Raw genomic sequence first — 14442 nt, 5'->3', positions numbered from 1 at the left:
ATACTAGCATCCTGGCCCCTTTCAGCACTCTAAAATCATAGGCTGTTCCAGTTCATAGTTTCCCTTCCTTGGGCTACTCATCCTCCTTATAACTAGAATGGTTTTCCCATGCTCCACTACCCTAGCTCTAGCCATGCCCCATCTGGTCTTCTTTCTTCTCTCTGCTTCTGACTCTTGCAAATGCCTGTGGATCTCCTTTCTCTCTTACAATAAAAAGCCTTCCTCTTCATAACGGAGCAGACATTTGTGTGATTTCTTTGCTGTCCCTCTGATGACAGTAAAGTGCTTGCCACACATTCACAAAGCCCTGCGCTTCATCAGCAACACCGCGCAAGCTAAATATAATGGCGCATGCCTTAGTCCCAGCACTTGGGAGAGGTGGGAGACTCAGGAGTTCAAGCTCACCCCTGGCTGCTTACCAAGCCCAAACCAATTTAGGTTACGTGAGACCTGATATAAGTAATAGCCAGGCATAGTGGTGCCTGCCTTTAACCACAGCACTCGGGAAGCAGAGGCTGAGCCATCTCTATGGCTTCAAGGCCAGCCTGATCTACATTCCAGGCCAGCCAAGGAGAGCTCTTGTCTCATTCATAAATAAATAAAAAGCAGACACTGGCCACCAGGTTCTCCCAGCACCCATTAGCCCCTCCCTGTCACAGGGCCCTCATGGTTTCCCACCTCCTACATGAACTCTCCAGCCCAGGGGCTGGGCTGCTCTTCCCTATATAATCCAACCATTTTGGTTACCCACCCTCTTTGTATGTTTGGGCCTCCTGGCTGCTGCTTCTGGTTCCCCTGTGCCTCCTCTCCCTTCCCCTGCCCCTTCCACATGGCACAGGTCAGCGTGATCACTGTCTACTCTGGCTATGTCCCTGTCTCTCCCATATATCTGCAATAAAGTTCCTCCTCCATAGTGAAAAGTAGTCATTTTTCCTTTTCCTTTTTATTTCTTTCTTTCATTCAATAAATAAATTTGTTCTGTCTTAGTCTACATAGGGCATTTGTCTATTTCTTCATTCAATCACTTAGGTTAGCATGAGCTTATAAATACTTACTTGACAGTTGGCATCATAGTCTAATACTAATTCTTCATTACTGCCGCTGCTGCCCAGTGTTACCCACTGGAAGAGTCTTCCATTGGCTCTTGTATCCATTTTCCATCTCTGGATTTTTCCTTCATTTGTTTTATTCAGTTCCATTTTCTAAGCATTTTCTTACTTTCTACAACCATGAAGTGCTGTGGGTTAATTTTGAATGTTTCCTGCCCTAGCACCAAAAAATATTAACCCATACCCTATGCATGGACTAGACTACACAGTGGGTCTATAGATGCCATTGCCTTTAGACTTACACACTCCATTCCTTACAGGTAAAGTCTGTACCTTTTCCACCAAAACTCTTCAGTTATGCTATTTCGAACATTTGCAACCTCCAAAACAAAGCATGGAAGAGAGATGGAGATGATGCCAACGGGCAAGGTCATCCTACCGGACTGCAGAGTCACTTATCTCTCTTAAGAGCCAAGCAAATTCCAGGCAGCTTCCTCCAGAAGTAATTTAAAACACAAATCTGTATTGCTCACACAAATTCAATTAGCTAGTGAGGAAACCAGATGGGTTACCAGGTAACAGCATTCTTCTCTCTACCTGGCCTTCCACATACCCTGAACTGTGGGTTGCCCTTCAGCAACCTTCCTAAAGCAATAGCCTAAGAGATGCCTAGACGCATAGCACCCACATCCTGAATGTCAGCCCTGATGCCAAGCTTCATTTCAGCCTTGACCTCAATGTCTTCATCTGTAGCATGGAGATAGTATTTGTTCCTTGCATGGTTTTGGCGGGGGTTAGGGAGTTCATATATGAAAAGCACCCAAAGCAAAACAAATACATGATAAATATTAGGTCTCATTTCGAATACCCTTTATGTCTCCTTTGGGGGTTCCTTTTTAATCAGACTTCATTAGCATAAGTGCTGGGGAGACAAGGAGTGAAGCTTGACTTTTGCCTCCAAACTGCCCCTCTGGCTCTTCCTTACCCCACATACATATAATACCATCCCTTCCCATCAATGCAGTGTAATTTATCTTCAAGTCAAAGAAAAGAAAAAAAAATTGCAGTGTCTCCTTCTACATGGAAATATAATTCCTACCATAAGGAGACACAAACCATGTCCACTGAGCCTCAGGCAGTCTCAGGGACAAACCAAAGCTCACATTGGAAACAGTGAGTTTGGGAGACTTCCTCACAGAGCAGAAGTGAGGAGTTACTGGCGGGAGCATGGGAAACCCCAAATCAGCCAACTGGAAAGCCAGCATGGATTATGGCTTCCCAGAGCTGCATAATGGAGTTCCCGCAATTACTCTTACCCAACCTGTATGTTCCACACCTCCTGAGAACCTAAGGTCAAAGGCAAGCAGAACAGAGCTACATATAAATGACCCACATGAACAGCTGGAATCTCAACTCAAGGTCCTCCAACTCTCTTCTCTGAGGAATAGTCAACAGATTTGCTCCTGTAAGTATGCACAGCTGATCTGATAAAAAATGGTGGCTTTGCTCAGAGTATCAACTTCTACACGCTACACATTCTAGAAACCAGGAACTGGGGATGCTTTATTCCTTTCAAGTGGATCTTGGCATTTTTTCTTTAACGAATAATTATTCTGCCTAGTTAATTATTATTTTTCATCTGGAGCTTTAATTAAAAATTACTCCTTGATCTGAAAAGGCCAAGTCCCTGTCAGTCATTAATAAATGAAATAAGTAATCTTGTGTTTTAGATTACAATCATGAATAGCCTGGATAAGCAGGAATTACCGGCAGGTTTTTTTTTTTTTCCCCCAGTTAAATGTAGAAAACCAAAAACCAAAGTAATTGGGTGGGACAGTGTTGGCTTTTGTTGTTTTCTTGAAAAACTTGGAAACTTTGCCTTAAAATGATTCCTTGAACAGAGGAGAAAACTAGCTTAGCAAATTTCAAATGTCCTTTCCAAAAGCAATAAAACAAATCTTGCCCTTCCTTAGCCTATGTTAAGCTTGTCACCTATGATGTGAGAGCACATGACGTGTCTGTGATGAGCAAAGGGCCAGGCTGTGGAGCCCAGTCTGTGCTTCTGCCTATGCCTGCGTCCCCGGGATTGAACTTGGGTCTCCAGGCAAGAACCTTTACCTGCCGAAATCATCTTTCCTGCCTACCTTTCATTTTTTTAAGCTCCAATTCTTTGTGTCCCTCTTAAAAAGCTATTCTACCTTTCATGTAAGCTATACAGTTTTTCCTATAAATGGTCCATTTCTTGAAATGTTTTTGAAGTTGCTCAAAAAGAGGAATGTCATGTTTTTTAGAGAGAATATATAAAGCGACATGCAAGGGCAGTGGTGGGCACACCTTTAATCCCAGCCCTTGGGAGGCAGATGCAGGTGGGTCGTTGAGTTCGAGGTCAGCCTGATCTACAGAGTGAGTTCCAGGACAGCCAGAGATGCACAGATTTGGGAACCTGCATGGGATTTGGAGCCAATACCCTGTAGTCATGGAGGGATGACTGTAATCATGAAGACCAAATTAGCATAATTTTCAAGGAGGAGAGTTGGAATAAGAAAGGAACTATTGGTGCCATCCTGGGAAGATGCTAAAGAAAGCATAAATGTTTAGAGCTATTTTATGAATTTTTCGATATGATATATGATATCATCCATCTTCCAAATTCTGCATTTTTTTCTAATTCACCAAAAAGGGCCACAGGATAATTTGATATGCTTGTCTGTGTGCCACCTGGCATTATCTCCCAGCATGCATCATAGGAACCCATGCCCAGATGATGTCTTTCACTTCTGGGTAATGACTCAAAATCCATGCTTCCAGAGACCTCGTCCCTGAACTCAAGCTACACACACACACACACACTCGCCCACCCCTCGTCTCCATGACAACACCTATCCCTGTGTCCATCCTCACACCACTCCCCTGGCTCACTTTTCTCAGTCCGCCTCCACTGTTTCCCTTCAGTGACTTCTAATAGCCAGAGCTCAAGCCACACATTACCTCCTCAGAGAGATCAGCCTGGACCATCCTGACAAAGTGAGCTGGCTTCCTGCAAGTACATCACTCTACCAATTAAAAGGCTACCTCACCAGCTACACTCCCTTATTTCCTTCACATATGTTACTCAGCTTTCCATCACTATAAGAAATTACCTGAGACAATTAAGTTATAAATAATAGAGGTTTCTTTGACTCACAGTTTTTAAGGTTCCAGTCTGTGACAGTTTGGCACCGTTGACTTGAGCCTGAGACAAGGCGGGAATTTGGGGTGGAAGAAAATTGCTTGCCTAGGATCAAGAGAATAAGAGAGCATTAAAAAAAAAGGTTAAAGGACCCACAGTCCCCTCCAACAGCATGCCTCCAATAACCTAAGGACCTCCTATGAGATCCCACACTCAGATTCCACCATTTCCTCACAATGCCACAGTGACAAATCAGCCATTAATACCTGGGCCTTGGAGGGGACACTGAGCATCCAAACCACAGAACAGTACGTGTCCCAATCTGTGCAATTTTGCTCTGGTTGTCCATACTCACTTTGTTTCTGTCTGCTGGAAGATGCGTTGCGTGGTGGCCAATGTTCCTCTTGTCTGTTCTGCTAATGAGACCTTCACCCACAGTAAGCCCTTGATAAGTGTTTGCTGACTGAATAAGTAGGTTTATCTACGGTGACTGTCTCCAGGCCCATCCATGTTGCCATTGACAAGGCCATTAAAACTGTATGGCTTTAATGGTGTATTCTCGTGTTATCAGGGTTTCCTGTTGATGTACAGAGCCTGTTCATGTAGAACCTCATTTTGCTCAAAATTTAAAAAATCAAGTTAAGGAGATGAATAGAACTCAAGGTTTATTATTATTATTATCTCATTATTACATCCCATCTGCAGTTTCTCTTCCCTTCTCTCCTCCCAGTGCCTACCCCCAAACTTTTCTCTCCCTCAGAGCCACTCAGGGTATTTTTTATGACAAAATTGCAACCGAGTCAGTAGTAGGGATATGTAAAATGAACATGTCTGCTGCCCTCTCTAGAGAAAATAAATATCCTGATTTGGCCCAAGCTGCTCTTGCTTTCATATTGAAAAATTATACAGTAATTCTATCATACCCAAGACAACTTCTAATGTACATAAAATATGACGTATCATGCAATCCAATCCCTGGTCATTCAGAATGCACTAACCAGCTAAGTGTGGGGGCACACTACTGTAGTCTTCACACTTGGTAAAGGATTGTGAATTTGAGGCCAGCCTAAGCTACACAGAGAGACCCATTACAAGAAAGAAAAAATGTAAATGCATTGGCTGAATCGTGTAAACCATGGATATAGAGGAGCTGGTCAGCACCTCCAGCTTGTGTCAAAGAAATGCTGGGGCAGGAAGTCATAGCATTCTGAAGAGGAGCAACCGCATAGAGATGCCATCTGTGGTCCTGTCTTGAATGACAACGATGCTAACTATGCCAGCCTGGTTATCAGCCACATGCTCTTACACTGAATCCCTTGATCTACCTCAAGTCCAAAAAAATATCCTATGCAGTGGTGGGGCCAGCCACTGCAGGCACCCTGGTGGAGCTATACTGTCCCAGAGCTGCTGCTGCTATTGCTGCTGTTGCTGCTGCTGCTCTTCATTCTCTTCCTTTTCCTCCTCTTCTTCCTCCTCCTCCTCTTCTTCCTTTCCTCTTCCTCCTCCTCCTCCTCCTCATCTTTTAACTCAATATTTCCATTTTTCCCATGGTGCTGGGGATGAAACCCAGGGCCTGAGACATGCGACGTAATCACTCTATTACTTAGCTGCATCCTGAATTAATTCAATAAGAATTAAGGCCTCTGAGGCCTGGAGAGGTGGCTCAGTGGTTAAGGACACTGGCTGCTCTTCCAGGGAATGCCAGGTTCATTTCCCAGCACCTACATGGCAGCTCACACCTGTCTGTAGCTCCTGTCCCAAGGGATTTGACACCTTCATACAGATATACATTCAGGCACCAATGTATATAAAAAATAAAAATAAACTAATTTTAAAAAGGAATTATCACCTTCTTAAAAAGTAGATCAGGCCAAGCGGTGGCACATGACTTTAATCCCAGCACTCGGGAGGCAGAGGCAGGCAGATCTCTGTGAGTTTGAGGCAAGCCTGGTCTACAGAGAAAGTTCTAGAACACCCAGAGCTAAAACAGAGAAGCCCTGTCTTGGAAAAATAAAAAGGACAGATCTGAAGTCTTTTCTTAGTCACTTTGGCAAAATAGCTAAATGCTTTCATAAGTATGTTGTGTGTGTATTTGGCATGTTAACACACATGTGTTATGACAGTAATGATTGCATAGGTAGCCTTGTCTGTTCATCTCAGGAGAGACTATAGTATTCATTCATGCCATTGAGTAATTGTAGTGAGGCAATTATGTATCACATTTTGAAAGAGTCATCTGAAAAAAAAAAAGTTCATGGCTGAGATGACTCAGACTTAATTATCTTGATGTTTCGGCTTCTGCGCTTAAGGAGCACAGCAGAGAACACTCCTGCTTCAAAGGTGAAGGGAATTGAAGGTACTCTCCAGCTTTGGACTCATCCTGGGCTTGAGGTAAGAATCCCAAACAAACTTCAGGTCTCTACTGGCCCAGGGCCTTGGGATGGGGACCTTTGATGCAGACATTCCAGATTTGACACTTAGTAGTCAGCTGTCACGCATTCTGAATTCTTACTGCCTAGGGATTTTCTGTGCTGGGTTCGTTTGTCATCCTGGTTCACCTGGAACCCTCCTAGGGAGGAGGTTTAGTGAAAACTGGGGGGCCAGAAGAAGAGAGAAGAGTCAGTCTAGACTATACATCCACCTTGAATTGGTTCATACTGACATGGAATTTGGGCTTTTGATTGCTTGTTTGAGCCTCCATTTGAAAGAGGAATCTATCCTCTTGTGCCTCAGTCATTGTGGTCAGGACTAAGCAGCCATTGTGATCCCTCTGCTCTGGAGCTGTGTCTCAAACCACACCGGTGACCTAGATCCTGTCACCACAAAATTGCCCTCCCACTTGTCTGAACGGTTGAACTTGTCAGTGCTAAACTCCATGTTTGGAAAGGAACAACTTTGTAAGAAATTTCAGGGCTCTCTGGCCTTGGAAATCTTGCTATACCACAGATGTGAAGATAGAGTCCCTTGAAAGATCTCCCAATTCTGCCCATATTCCAATACACTGGAATACCCTGGTGGAGACATCTTCAAACCCTCTGAACTCAAGTTTTCAATGGGTGCCTCTGTTTAGAATGCTGGCTCACTCCTTGCTTCTCTAATCGGGGTTTCCAGATCCATCTTGTCATTAATAGCAGTGGGAAGCTGAGCTGTGAGTCTCCAGAATGTTGTACACAGTTCTGGTGTTTTATTATTCCTGGTGTTTGGGACAGCCAGACCATTTAATCTAGGGGTGTTTTTCTCTCTGTGCATTGGCAAGGAAATGTTGCTGTGGAGGCTTTGGATCTTAGAAAGAACACAGTTCCTGAGAGGCAACAAAATAGGGAACTAGCTGGGAGGGCTTGTGAGCTGTCCTGGATGCTTTCCTAGAGCGGGCAGCTCACCCTGCCCTTACTTGTCAGACAAATTACTTAACCTTTCCCGAGTCATCGGCTCGTCTGACAGGGTTGCTATCCTCTGCCCATAAATCATGATCCTAGGCAAACAATTCAACTGAACGTTATGGACAATCCGGCCCTTTCTACTTCAGTAATTTCATTCTCTCATAAGACGTCTGGAGGAAAAATATGTTTTTCTACACAGGATTTGAGTTCCTGGGTTGACATCAAAGTACACTGATTCAGGCACTTGCCTTTAACCAAGAAGAGAAAATAGGTTTGTTTCTTTTTTGTTTTTTTGTTTTTTTGTTTTTTTGTTTTTTTTTTTTTTTTGTATTGGGGTTGGTTTTTTTCCACCTCTGAAGGGGAACTTTAAACTCCATTTGTGCCCAAGAAAATATAAAAGAGGGGTGCTCAGAAATGCTTGAAAATTTCCTGGTGCTGGTTGGATTTCTCCACATTGAAGATGTCCCCCAGGAATTCTTACCTATAAAAAAAAAATCTCTAGATGAAAATGAAAACCTGGCATCTACCAACTCATTTGATGGGGAAAAAAAGTCAATAATTCTAGAATTAGGAACGAGAAGCAGAAGATATGATTCTCAGGTGTCTGTGGAACTAAAGGAGTCTCCATTTCTGTGTGCCTCTTTTGTCCCCTTTTCTAGACCCTCTCATGTAGTTAGGATCTTACTGAGGTCTTATTCCCTCAGTTTCAAACAGTTGAGTTGGTTCAGGCTTTTCTCGTTGCTTCTCTCTGCTATGAAAAATAATTTGCTCTTTGACAAAAATCCCTCTAGTGCCCACTTCAGAGGGACATTTCCACTTCCAACCTTTGCCTCTAGTCATGCTAATGTGGTCACCAGCAGCATGGCCTCCCCATTTGATAAAATGTGGAAATACTCTGTAGCAATTGGTAAATAGCCACTAATCTAAGGGCCTGGGATGTTCCTCTCACTGCCACTAGCCCATCCCTCTGGGCCCAATCTGCACTCCAGAATCCCTCCTGTGTGTATGCATGTGTGTGTGTGTGTGTGTGTGTGTGTGTGTGTGTGTGTGTGTGTGTGTTTTAAATGTGAGTGTGTTTTCACCTTTGTGTGTATACGTTGTAGAGGCAATAGGTTGGGTATTTCCTATCTCTCTTCACTTAATTGTTTGGGCAGAATCTCTCACTGATGGAGCTCACATCTCAGCTAGACCTTGATCCTCCTGTCTCTACTCCATGCCCAACATCTATCTCCCACTAAGTGCTGGGGTTACAAACGTACCCAGCCACATTTGGCTTTTATGTGGGTGCTGAGGATCCAAGCTCAGGTCCTCATGTTTGCACAGCAAGCATTTTACCCAATAGTCCATGTTTCCAGTTCTCCAGGAGCTCTTGACTGCCCTCTCTCCAGGACAATTATAGGATAAGAAAGGCTTAGAAGATCAGGAAGTCACAGGACCTGCCTCCATCCTGAGTACAGGATACTGTTACAACTTACCCTGTACTCGCTTCCCAAGATACGAAACCTTCACACCTGTTTATCCTTCCTTACATTTCTTCCAACCATCAGATAGCTCCTTGCTTGGCCAGGAGCCTGTCTTTCCTACTGAGTGTGTCTCCATCAGCTAGGTCTCCCTTTCCTCCTCATGGTGCCTCTCCTACTGAGTGAGTCTCCATCAGCTGGGTCTCCCCTTCATCCTCATGGCATCTCTTCCCTCTCTCAGCTCTGCTTCACAGGCTCCTCCTAGAGATCGCTCTGCAGAATCAAAACCAGCTGTGCAGGGCTGAAACATCACACTAGATTCACAAGGCCATACCAGTGTAAAATACCAAAATGCCTGAGTCTACTAGTAAGGAGCCATTACTCTGTGCCCCACAGTGTCCCCAACTGCTCTGAACAGTCCTCCAAAATGCCCTATCCTCCCCATGACCCAGACCCAACTTCCTGGACTCTGCTGCAAGACTGTACCCAACATCTGATGGGTTCCTGTACTCTACTAGTTTATAATGCTGTGCTAGTCATCCCTGCCATGAACTGTAGCACAATCCAGTATAAGATAAGAGCTATTGCTTCCTTTATTCACTCATAAATTCATTTTACCACACTGATCAATCACCCACTGTGTCCTAGATTTGGAGCCTCCAAACTGTGGGCTTGCATTCTGGTAGATGAAGCTGATGATTTTCAAAAAAAAAATAAATAAATAAACACATACACATAAATAAATAAATAGACTTTCTCACCTATAGTTCAGAAAGAAATGACATGAGCTCCAGGAATTCAGAAAGGCCTTTGGAAAGAATGCTTGACACACAGCTTCAGGGGGCTGTGAAGATGGCTCCAGTGGATAAAGCACTGCAAGTGTGAGGACCAGAGTTCAGATTCCCCATAAGCTATGGGAAGACCAGGTAGGGGCTGGTGATATGGCTCAGTGGATACAGGCACTTGCCACCAAACCTAAGGACTTGAGTTCAATCCCCAGAATGTACATGGTGGAAGGAGAACCAACTCCAATAACTTGTTCTCTGACCTACACACACATACAGAGACACACAGACACTCACATGTGTGACATTGTGTACTCACATTTGTGCACACCACATACACATACCCAAACAAATAAAAATAATAAACTGGACTTCCATGGGGCATAAGGTTTCTGCAGCCTAGATAAAGAAAACCGTGAGCAGTGGTTTGGTTTGGTTTGGTTTGGTTTGGTTTGTCTTGTTCATTTGTTTATTTGTCTGTTTGTTTATGAGACTGCTTTCTCTGTGTACCTTTGGCTATCCTGGAACTTATTCTGTAGACCAGGCTGGCTTCTAACTCAGAGGTTTGCCTGTCTCTGCCTCCCAAGTCCTGGGATTAAAGGCATGTGCTACCACCACCTGTCTATGAGCAGTAATATTTATTATTTGGGCATTGTTCACTTATTTAGGGGTTTGTGGGGTCACTTTGGTTGGATATCACAAGCATAGAGGAGGCTCCTGGGGGGCCAGGTGAGAGATGCAAGCAGATCTGGGTAGGCCTGCACCTAAAATAGACTATAAAGATAAAAATAGACTGTCACAGGCGAATCAAGTCATTTTCTAATGCTCATGGCCCTCCAGTAAAATACTAATCACCCACTGTGTGAGTTTGGTGGTCTATGCACTAGAGAAAACTAGTAGTTCAAAGTTTAAGTGAGGTAGCCCTGACTCCCCTGAAGCTCACACATCAGTGTGCTGATTTGCTAACATGCTCTCTCCACTGGCACCACTGTGCTCTAACAAGGGAGCACCTTTTACCATTTCACCCAAAGGTCCAAGAAAGAGGAACAATGGCCTGCTTGCCCCTTCTACCCTAAGCACACTGTTCTGTCCTTTAAAAGCAACTTTATAGGCAATCTACTCATCTGCATCCTCATCTCCATCTCCATCTCCACAATCTCACCTCTACAGCTACAAACTCTACGGATCAAACTTCTCAGGTGTATTAACCAAGCCCCGCCTTGCCCCCTTACAATGACCTGTTTCTCTTCACCAGGGCTGCTCCCAAGGTCTCAGTCTCTTCTAATGCTTATCTGGTTGCACCCCTCCTTCTGTCCAAGCACAGAACTCTCAGAAATGTCTCTCTTTTGACCACCTTCCTTGGCTTGTTTTAAATTCATGTGACTTTGCCTTTGTGAATTCAGCAATGACAGCTCATCCAAACTGTTAACATCCCAAACAAGAAGTAAGGCTTGTGCCAGTATTAACCACTTGGATGCCATTGAAATAAGTCTACACCACTGTTGCTATTGGCATCTGTCATTTAAACCAACAAGAAAAATAGGTTGGCATTAATCCATGGCGCAGTATTAATTGAACAAGCAAACAATTGCTTACTTATACATTCCAAACATGGGTGACATAACACTGAATACAATGTGTTTCTTTTCCTTGGAGAGTATGTTTGTCTCATCAAGATACTTCTGCATGACTACTCTGAGCCAGGCATTGTACTAGGCTCTGGAGCTACAGAAACAAAACGTTCCCTTAGTGAAGTAAGGACAGAGAAATAAAGATGCGATCACAATTCAGAGCCTTGAGCACCTCATACTAACTCTCAGAACAAAGGCATATATGATTCAATTCATAGCCTCGAGGAGACAATGACTCATTGTCCAGTCAATCCACCATTCAGTGTTTGCCCATTGCCTACCGTGTGACAGTTGCTGTCCCAAGTGCTGACACAATGAAGTCATTCCTTGCAACACCAAAAAATGTCCAGAAAGGAGGAAACCCCAATAATGAATATTTAAATAATGATTAGGTTATAACTTCTTTGTCTAAGAATCACAGCTCCATATGAAGTCTCGTAACTGATGGAATTGAAGAAAAAAATATAACAGGAAAAGGTATCTAAATACACAATCACCAAAAATTAATTCAAAAACTCATAATGAACCTAAAGTGTTTCTGGGGATGTATGCCAGTGGTCCCCTGTGTGATGTCACTGCAGCTATTGCTCTGTACAGATGACATGCTCACTGCACAGGCTGCCACACTATACAGCACCAACACTGGCTGCTGAAATACCTCAGCTCACACTAAAGACTATCTTGCAGTATGAACTTCTGTGTTCTTACTGTGCACACAAAGTTTCATCCTCTCATAGAAACACAATGGTCTATTTACAGAAAACAAAAACTTTTAATTGCATTTGTGTGTGTGTGTGTGTGTGTGTGTGTGTGTGCTGTGTGGTGTGTTTTGGAACGGGGGGGCACACAAGTGACATCACATGTGTGGAACTCAGAAGAAAACTTGTAGAGGTTAATTCTCTCCTTCTACCATGTGGGTCCCAGAGACAGAACCCAGGCTATCAGACTTGGTGTCAAGCCCCTTTACATGCTAAGCCATCTTGTAGGCCATTAAAAAGCAGGCTTTTAAGACTTTTCTAGAATCATTACTCAGTATGTATCAAATTCATATACCTTTGGATTTTGTTGCATTAGAATGTTTGTTTTTTACATTATTATTTTAGAATGTGTGATTTTTGAAACTGTTATTTTTGTTGCTGATTTAAGTCTCATAAAAAAAAATTAAGTGAATTTTGGATTACGCATATTTCCAACAACTCTGTAATGGCCCTAAATATACTTTACATACTGTACTTATGCCAAGTAACTGTCTCTGCAGTGATGGTTTTTAAATCAAAATATTGATCCAGGCTGAAAAATTATTGAAGGTGTTCTATGTCCAACAGCATCAAATATATAATAATTTAATTCTTTATATAAAAATAAATACACTTATTCCTCTCAATGGTATGCAAATTTCCTTTTGTCATTAATAAACAGTAAAATTATATATACTAAAGGCTGTTTTGTGTCCCTACGGATTGAACCTCAGGCAAAAACTCAACCTTTCACCTCTGACCTCAGCCTCCCTCTGTTCTTGATTTATAATCAGTAAATATTGGCTTTGTATAGGTATTTTATAAGTCTATATAGCCAGAATAGAATTAAAATTTCTTGGGCAAAAAGGATTCTAGGTGGAATTTTTTTTCAAGAGGCAGTGTAGTAGATGATATACATGCTTTGAAGAAAAATTAATTCTGGGAAAGAGCATAGGAATTATCAGAGTCTCAGTGGAGGGTCTTGCTTTGCATAGAGTAGACAGGAAAGGCTCTCTGAGGTGGTGCTGAACATCCTAGAGAGGGTGAAAGCCCTGGGCATGAGTTCATCTAAGGAAGGCTGTGTGAGGCAGTGTAGACTAGAGACAGGCTATTCAGGGTGTTCAAGAAAGACCTAGTGAACTGGACAGGCAGGTATTCCCCAGTGTGCATCAGGAAGAGGTCAGTGAGGGAGCAGAGGCTGAGAAAGCCTTGATTCTAGTGAAATTTACACTGAGATGGAGCTGTGCTGTAACAGAGCCAGCCAGAGGGGCTGATGTGGTCCTACCTCCACATCCCCACTGACTACCCAGAAAGCAACAAATACTGAAGCAGGGAGACTAGAAAGGAGGTTATCAAAGACTTACTTGTGACGTGACATTGGCTTGAACCAGACACTAGGAAGAGGTCTATCTGCCTTCTAACCCAGCTAACAACCAGAACATATATGTAGAGGGCCTGGTGCACACCCATGCAGGCCCTGTGCTTTCCTCTTCAGTCTCTGTGAGCTCATAGGAGCCCTGTTTAGTTGAGTCTGTGGGCCGTGTTCTCCTGGTGTCCTCCAATCCCTGACTCCTACAGTCTTTTCTCCTCCTCTTCCGTGGACTTCCCTGAGCTCTGAGGGGAGGGGCCAGGTGGAGACCTCCAATTTAGACCTTCTCTCCGCATAAAACCTGTTGTGGATCTCTGCACCTGCTCCCATCTGCCACAGGAGAAAGCCTCTCTGATAACAACTGCACAAGGCACCAGTCCATGAATATAGCAGAATATCATCAGGAATCATTTCATTGGTTTGGTTTGGTTTTGGTTTTGCCAGCCGTGTTTGGTTCTATCCTATGTTTCTTGGCTATCCAGACTCTCTTGGTTACCCAAGCACTGTCAGTCATGAGCTCCCTTTCGTGGTGTGGGTCTCAAATTAAATGAGATGTTAGTTGGTCCATTCTGCAAATTCTGTATCACAATTTCCCCCAACACAGCTTGCAGGCATGACAGATTGTAGGTTGAAGGTTTTGTGGCTGGGCTGGGGCCCGCAGGGTACCTTCCCACACTATGTTCAATGAGCTGTATGGAGTATTCCTCTGCAATGTGACCCTGCTGTCAATTTTCAGAGAGAGACCCTCTGTCCTGGCATCAGCCTGGGTTATTTGGGGGATCTCCACAGGACTCACTCAGTCAACAGCTCAACCAAATGCAAGCCAGTCCCACCACTGGAAGCCTTGTCTGGCTACAAAAGA

At 43.6% G+C, this 14442-nt stretch overlaps 1 protein-coding gene across 1 annotated transcript in view; it reads left to right on the top strand.

Annotated features, from left to right (window-relative positions):
- The first annotated feature begins 6533 nt into the window (after window positions 1-6533).
- The window catches only part of Bpifc (BPI fold containing family C), a 52170-nt gene continuing 44261 nt past the window's right edge, over window positions 6534-14442 (top strand). Inside the window, exon 1 of the mRNA NM_177772.4 lies at window positions 6534-6609. The gene's annotated coding sequence lies outside the window, so the exon portion shown is untranslated. The remainder of the gene's footprint in view (window positions 6610-14442) is intronic.

The sequence above is a fragment of the Mus musculus genome, chromosome 10, assembly GCF_000001635.26.
Source record: "Mus musculus strain C57BL/6J chromosome 10, GRCm38.p6 C57BL/6J".
NCBI classification, from domain to species: domain Eukaryota; kingdom Metazoa; phylum Chordata; class Mammalia; order Rodentia; family Muridae; genus Mus; species Mus musculus.
The sequence above is the reverse complement of the archived record's forward strand: the minus strand, read 5'-3'. Positions and strand labels throughout refer to the sequence as shown.